Raw genomic sequence first — 8,619 nt, forward strand, 5'->3', positions numbered from 1 at the left:
GCGGACGAGGGCCTGCTGCCCGTGGACGCGTACCATCCGCCGCTGGCGGTCGGCGTCGCCGCCTCGTGTGCGCCCGCTCCCGCCGCGAGCGAATCAACATCGCAATCACAATCACACTCACAGAATAATAATTGGAACTTTCGTAAAGCAGATTATAGTAAGTTATACCATTTAATTAACCTAATAGACTGGACAGATTTGTAGGTACTCCATTCAAGACCCGGATTTAGCTTTAAACTTCTACTATGACAAAATATATGAAACCTTCAATGCTAGCATTCCCCAGAAAAGTAATAATAATATTATATAGTAAAAGAATTTATCCACAGTGGTATACATCCGATCTTATTAAACTTATTCAAGAAAAATACAGGCTGCATAAAAATTATAAAATAACCAAATGTCCGAGTGATTACGAGGCTTTCTCTCGCTGTCGGGCACGGGTTAAAGCGGAAACAGCGAGTTGTCACCTTAGGTATAAAGATCGAGTACAAAACAATCTCGCTACTGACCCTAAGTCATTCTGGAATTACATAAGGTCAAACAAAGATACTTTTAGTCAGTACAAATTGGTAAAAGAGGGACGTGTTCTGTCTGGAGATGAATCTGCTGAGGAGTATGCACGATTCTTTCACTCTGTGTACAGCGAGGCGGCGGGCACGCTGAGCGCGGAGGCGGCGTGCAGGGAGGCGGCGCCGAGCAGCGCGTACGCGCACCTCGCCTGCCTCGAGCGCGCGGCCGTCCGCCGTGCGCTCACCTGTCTGCCGCCTAAGCACTCAGTGGGCCCTGATGGGATACCGCCTTTCATTTTAAGGGACTGCCGCGTAGTATTAACGGGACCTTTGCTGCACATATTCAATATTTGCTTATCGGTAGCACACTTTCCGACTCGTTGGAAATTGACTAGGGTCGTACCTATACCTAAAGGTCGAGGTGGCACGGATGTCAGTGACTTCAGACCTATTGCGGTGCTCAGCGCACCGGCCAAAGTATTCGAGATGGCTGTTCACAATATCCTTTATGCACAGATCGGGGCTTATTTGTCTGATGCGCAGCATGGATTCCGTCCTGGACGCAGTACAGCGGGAAACTTACTTCACCTGATGACGCAGTTGGTTCCAGCTGTCGACGCCGGGCTTCAGGTTGACGTAGCTTACCTTGACTTCAAGAAGGCGTTCGACACAGTCGACCACGACATACTCTTGTCGAAGCTGGCGGGTATGGGCTGCACATTACATACTGTAAAGTTCTTCGCCAGTTATCTTCGAGATAGGCGTCAGTATGTCGACTGTGGCGGACACTTCTCGGAGCCCTACTACACAAGATCGGGAGTCAGTCAGGGTAGTAATCTAGGACCCTTATTATTTATTATCATGGTAAATGATATAGCGTCGGTAGTCAGGTCAACATCTTTACTGTTTGCTGATGACCTTAAGCTGTCAGCAGTGATTAAAGGTACTGCGGATCGTGACATGCTGCAGCGCGACTTGGATAGTGTCACTGAATGGAGTCGCAGCAATAAGCTGCACTTCAATGTCTCTAAGTGCGCGGTACTTTCGTTCACCCGCGCACGAAACCAACACCACCACCAGTACACCATGAACGGGGAGCTGCTGCAGCGTGTCACGGAGGTGAAGGACCTAGGCATCCACTTCACCAGCGACTTACAGTTTCGCAAACACGTGGTGAATATTTGTAAGAAGGCGTACAGGAATCTTGGATTTATGCTGCGTCAGGCAAATGACTTCACGAACATCAGTGCATTAAGGGCTTTGTACGAGGCTCTTGTGAAGAGTCATCTGGAATACAATGCGGCCATCTGGAGTCCAAGTGAAATAAAGTACAAAAAAATGATTGAGCGTATACATAACAAATATATACGTTTTATGTATATGAAAATGTATAAGATATATCCGGGATATCCATTACTGTACCCCACCTTATTCTGCCTCGGTATGGTAGGTTACTACAGATTGGAAGTCAGACGTGAAGTGGCTTTGGCGACTTACCTGTTAAGAGTTCTGAGAGGTGACATAAAAAATTCGGGTCTTCTAACAGAGATAGGTTTTTGTGTACCGGACGAGTACGTGGGGCGGCGGCGCAGGCCGCGGCTGCTGGTGGTGCCGCGCGCGCGCACTAACTTGCTGCAGCGCGCGCCGCTCACCCGCGCGCTGCGCACTCTCAACACGGTGGCTGACCACATCGACATATTTAACTGTACACTGAGCGAGTTCACAAGGGCCACTTACTGTGTAGTATGTAAGGATTAGTAGTTATTTTTCTAGATATAGTTAAGGAGATATTAATTGTAAGTAGGTACTAAGTCGCATTAGATTTAAGTCTGTAAAGGCATAGTAACTTGGAGATGAATGAATAAATAAATAAATAAATATTTATTTCGAGAAAGCTTTTTTTTTCAAGAATAAGTAGTTAATTTAATTTTTCATTACAACGTTCAGCTACTTGAACTTCACTTTGCTGTAAAAAGCGTACTGTATTTCTTATCTAAATATTTCATGTATTTTTGTCCACTATAAATGATGAAATATTGATACTCTACAATTACAATACAACATAATATTTTATATACCTACCTATGTAAAAATGCAAAAATATGCACCTACATAAAGCACATAACAATAGCTGTCAAATAAATTTAAAAAAATATAGATGACGTTACGCTATAAACGTCTAAAATATCAGAATACACGAAGATCACAAAGTACCGTCATTTTGATGATGCATCGTAAATGTCCACATTAATTTACTGACGTCCAGTAAATGTTCTGAAATGCATCGTTTTATTATTATTTTGTTATTTAGTATTGCTTTTATGCAAGTTCAAATTTCTACGAAGATTTTGACACTCCAAGCTATTATAGCTATGTCGGGTGTGTCGTTCATAATCACATTAAATGAAATGCGTTAATATACTGGTTAATATATGTCGATTAACACAAAGAAAAAAGAAAAATACGTAAAAATAAAAAATTGAATTTTTCAAACAAAGTAAATAGAATAAAAATGTGCGAAAATTAGAACACCATATGAAAGTCAGTCATTACAAACAACTGAAATTTGCCCTTGAAAATTGACAGCTGTCAACTGATCAAAACACTCGATACTCCTAACTTTATCCGTGCTTTATACATGATGTTATAAATTATAAAAACGAAAAATGACTCCTGTGGTTAAACCACTGAATGGATTAGGTTATTTTTTTACAATTCGACATAGAATATCATAAAGTATATGCGATAGGATTTAATGTCTTCTTCTTCTTTCGAGTCGATGACATGTCATATGAGACTACACTATGTCAGCCCAATATTCCGCCACAGCGAGAGCACGGCCGGATGCGCTCATTAAGTCCTCCCGCGAGCAGGTTTTAGGGCACAGTGGACATGCGATTAGGTGGGACATCGTCTGCACGGCAGCCCCGCACTCGCACCCAAGGTCCGCCCCGCCCGCGAAACCCCACCTGGATCGATTATCTTTGCTCCGGCCTACCTGTGTTCGGAGTCTGTTTAGAGACTGCCAGACTCTTCTCGGGAGATCGTGTCCAGGAGGGAGACTTTCTAGGAGCGGGACAAACGGGGAGGGCAGTAAACTCCACAACCACAACCAAACAGGATTTAATGTGATTATGAACGACACACCCTTGATAGAAAACTATATCATTTTGGAGGTCAGATAGGCAGTTGCTCCATTTAAAATGTACTGGTGCATCCGGCTAGACTGGAAGTCTACCCCGACATAGTTGGGTAAAAGCTAGGCAGATGAAATGATGGAAAACTATATTATTTGGAAATAGCTTGGGGTGTAAAAAAATGTGGTGAGTAGGGGCAAATTCCCCCAGCCTGGGGTCTCACCTTTGGTCACTGCATAGTGCCATACACCTACCCTTAATACATCATCCATTTGCCTAGCCTTTTCCCGGCTTTTTTTGTTGGATCGGCTTCCAGTCTAACCAGATGCAGCTGAGTACCAGCGTTTTACCACACATTTTACATGGAGTGACCGCCTATCTGACATCCTCGACCCAGTAACTTGGGCAATCCGATACTCCTTGGTAAGAAATACATCAAGTTTCTTTAATATTTCTGTCTTCCCCTATGTTTTGGTATGCGCGACTTAACTTGGGAACCGTTTGAAAAAAATATATGCACTATTGTACTTACTTTTATGGCCTTTTAAAAAGTAATATCTATTCTTATCATGGCTATTAATCTGACATGAATATAACTTACTCTATGCCTCAGTATTTTGATGGCACACTGACCAATCGGGCGAGACGATTGGGAAAACGATTTATAGGTATCGAATAATTGCAAGACACAAGCTGCGATGTGGTGATGTCTATTCTAGTGTCGATTGTCTTTGGTAAAAAAAATAAGTGCCTGTTACATAATATGGAGTTTTCTGCAGACTGTATATTTTTATGAACATGCTTGATTAATTGGTAGGTATGTATTATCTAATATCCTTACTAATACTTGTTAAAAGTAAGTATATAGTAAGTATCACTCGAAAGTGTCTATCTGTCTGTCATGCTCTCACGTCAAAGTTTGGTACACAGATAATCTAGACTTCCAAAGAGTCAGAATGGATTTAGGCTACTCTCTCCCGTGAAGTGAGTGAAACTGAGGGGATCAATTAATGCGACTTTTTCACTTATCTTTCTGGCTTTTGAGGATAATTACGTATGCAGGAAAATAACAATAACTACATCGGGTATATGATGTGCCATTGCAAGGTAAGTACAACTTGGTATCCTTAACTGTAATATACCAAAGCAGGCTATCAGTCTTCCTACAAACAAGGTCATACAAGACTCCATCTCCACATCCGTATTCAGTGTGGTCGAACTATCAAGATATTTTACTCTTCTTTTAAAAAATATATGTTTTTACATACTTTAAGATTCAGAACACGTTTGCCAAGGCGTCAGTACACCACTGGTCGTGTCAACATCTGAGATAATTTACTCTACTGGACACGAAATACTCGTGTCTGGTGAAAACCCAATCTGTTAAAAGTACGAGAGTGTTGGTCAGGCTTATCGATATACCGCGTCCTGGTACATAAAATGCCTACGAAGGAAAACTATGGTTTTTAGTTAATAAAAGTCTGACACTCTCTCACCGCTGTTAACCCACAGTGGGAGGGGTCATTTGATAGAATAGAATAGAATATATTTATTTGCTTGAAATATGGTTAGGTACAATATAGGTCTTACAATACAATTATGTTTCTCATATCTCGCCTCATATTCAGCATGCAAATTTTATAGGTATGAAATGGCATAATTCTCAATTACTCAAAAATGGTAATTGCCAGTGATGATTTTTGCCATCGATAAAAAAGGGCTTATCGATATGCCTGTCAATTCTTATGTGATAAAAAAATAATGAGTGTTAGCTATCCACAGATCAGACAGAGATCTGTGCTCATGTCGTCTCCAGCAGATTAAACACTCTAAGATCAACACCCATAAACTCTCCGACATTTTAGACTATCTCGATTGAAGTCAGGTAATTGTACAAGTTGTCGACCGTCCTATTTATATTTTATTTACACTCGTTTCGCCTTGCGTACTTCGTAATGGTATTAAAGGCGGTTGATGTTGTACTAAATAATAGTTTAAATTCATAGCACATAGTATGAGGCGCCGGTTGTGTGAAGAAAGCGTCAAATGCTATAAAGTAGCGGATGTTAAGATCGGTGATCGGAGTGAGGTAGGGAGACTTGGTTGGTTCTGTTCGTGTTTAATGAATTTTATATAGATTTGTACCTACTCTTATGAAAGTGGTAAGTAAAAGAATGTAAAAGATTTGGGAAAGGTTTATATACGTACGAAAACGGACAACCCAAGAGCTGTGATGAATGAATAGATGGATGTGCTCAAAAACTTGTGATGATACTTATACTAAAATACTGATGTTTTGTCTCAATATGATTTTTCCTTTATACGGATTTATATCCCAGTAGGTATCTATGAAATTTGCCTGCTAAGTGGAGAAGAAGACTTTTACTCCATTTAATACTTTTGAATTTAATTCAAGAAAGGTAACTGAATTTAATGTAACTCTCTCTGCACTAACAGCAAGGGTCATAGAGGTCAATCGATGATAAAAGGTAGGCAGAACAATTTCCCTCTCACCCTACTAAAGAAGTACTGTATGACAGTTTGTCGACAGAAATGCCATAAAATAATAAATATATAGTTTGAACGTTTTTATAGGTAACTAATGGAAGGTCTAGTGGTTTATGTACCTATATATATTTTACTCGTGGCTAAAGTTATTTCGTCTGCATAATGAAAATTTTAGGTTTATATACAAAATGATAGTTCCTGTGTGGTCTTATCTTCAACAACGATTAAATACCTAGTTACCTACCGAACTTTTTTTTATTCAGTATTTCATAATGCAATCAGCAAAATTAATGATTGGGTAATTAGGTACTTACAACCTAGGCATATTGTTTAAAAATAATTTTGTGGTTTAGTTCACACAGGTAGGTAAGTATTTCATTTTAAATTCGTATTTACATCATCATCCTCCGAGCCTTTTTCCCAATCATGTTGGGGTCGGCTTCCAGTCTAACCGGATTCAGCTGAGTACCAGTGCTTTATAAGAAGCGACTGCCTATCTGACCTCCTCAACCCAGTCACCCGGGCAACCCGATACCCCTTGGTTAGACTGGTGTCAGACTTACTGGCTTCTGACTACCCGTAACGACTGCCAAGGATGTTCAAAAGTACAGCCGGGACCTACAGTTTAACGTGCCATCCGAAACACAGCCAATGGTGTCTAAGATATACTTAGAAAGTACATACAGACTTAGAAAAGTTGCATTGGTACTTGCCTGACCTGGGATCGAACCCGCGCCCTCATACTTGAGAGATTGATTTAAATTCGTATTTACAATAAGGATAATATAGTAACGAATTTTAACTGCCGCTATCAAAAACGTGCGACATGGCACGTACGCATCCTGGCTAGTAAGTACCTATAAAGTTAGCTGGTTGCGCTAGCATCTAGGTAATTTAGTTACTAAGTATAAAGAAATCCTCACTTTCATACTTATATTATAAACTATCCCGCGGTTCCACACGCATCCCAAGACTGCTTCTCGTAACTGAATGGAGACAAAAATTCTATGTCCTTCTCCCGAGTCTAAGCTACCTACCCTCTAATTTTCAGCTGTGAAGCCATTCTTGAGTTATAGGTAGTGTGACAAAACAAATTTTATATGTATAGAAAGATGCAAAAGGAAGTCTGGCTGTTTTTAGTCTATCAGTATCGCACCAAATTACTGAACCTCGTTTCAGTTACGTCAAGGTAAAACTTACACAGGTACACATAAGTAAATAAGTTTTCTTTGATCTTAGTCAGCTTAGATAATACATCTGTCGGTGAGATAATAAGTCTGGTCCTCAAAGACACCGATTACTAGTTGTTCCCAATAACTCGTTAGTTACACATACATTATAACTCATTTGTCCCCATTTTCTTAACAGTAAAATTAATCATACGATCCTCGGTGCTTTAGAAACTCTTTATAAATAGCCGATATTTAATGACATCAATACAAGATGCCCCCTATTGCGTTAGAGATATGATACTAATAATAAACATTGTTATTTACAACCCACTTATTTATAATTTACGATGTTCTTATCACTTTATCAGTGTTTAATGTATGTAAGTGTATATAGCGGCAACTGGATTTATATTTCGACTTCTGACTTCAAGTTTCCGTAGTGTAGCGGTTATCACGTGTGCTTCACACGCACAAGGCCCCCGGTTCGATCCCGGGCGGAAACAGTGTCTTTTTGGATACTTAGTATTTTTTTGCTAATAAGAGTACTTTCTTATTTTCTAATAAAAAAATTGAATTTCGCATCAATAAAACTCTAATCTACTCTACGTTGGTATCTCTTGTATTTAAAACCCTATTATTTGGTACTTTCTCATTAAAACCAAATTATTAAAAATTGTTCTAAAATCCATATTTATACCTAACGTTTTCCGTAACCAATCTTTATACCTAGCTAGGTAATTAATTTCGTAGCTAAACTCAATGCTAAATAAAATAGAAACTTGATAAACATCATTTAAATAATTTTCAAATTTCGAACATACGACAATCAAGAATCAAGTCCGTTAAAAAAACACATCACGCATTCGAAAGGCACACACGTGCATCGCCCGCATGAATAAAAAGCAAAAAAAAAAGAAAAAAATAATAATTCGAATTTTAAAAATTGATTTGCATAAAAGACTCCTTGGTTTAAAACTACACGGGGCGCCTGAACAATCAGCCTATTGTTCTTAGCGAGTCGAAAAATATTTAAAACAATAGTCACACAGTGTGCTCTAAGCTTTAGGGCCGTTTCATTGATGCGGGCTGTTAACCGACTCTAACGAAAGGGTGTAATTGGATCTAGTGTGCAGACAAAGATTTCTGATTTATTGTCTAGAAGTCTTTTTTGATATAAAATTAAAAAAAAAATGTCTAAAGTTTTCTTTGCGTATATTCCGCAACAGTCTGTATAAGAACATTGGAAACGAAAACTATGTGATGTCATGTTTATTATTTTTTGATAGAATA

At 39.4% G+C, this 8,619-nt stretch overlaps 1 non-coding gene across 1 annotated transcript; it reads left to right on the forward strand.

The window, feature by feature from the left end:
• Nucleotides 1-7,759: 7,759 nt before the first annotated feature.
• Trnav-cac lies at nt 7,760-7,832 on the forward strand. Its single transcript has one exon. It is a non-coding gene; the product is annotated as a tRNA-Val (tRNA).
• The last annotated feature ends 787 nt before the right edge of the window (nt 7,833-8,619 follow it).

Source organism: Helicoverpa zea, chromosome 12 (genome assembly GCF_022581195.2).
Source record: "Helicoverpa zea isolate HzStark_Cry1AcR chromosome 12, ilHelZeax1.1, whole genome shotgun sequence".
Classification (NCBI taxonomy): Eukaryota; Metazoa; Arthropoda; class Insecta; order Lepidoptera; family Noctuidae; genus Helicoverpa; species Helicoverpa zea.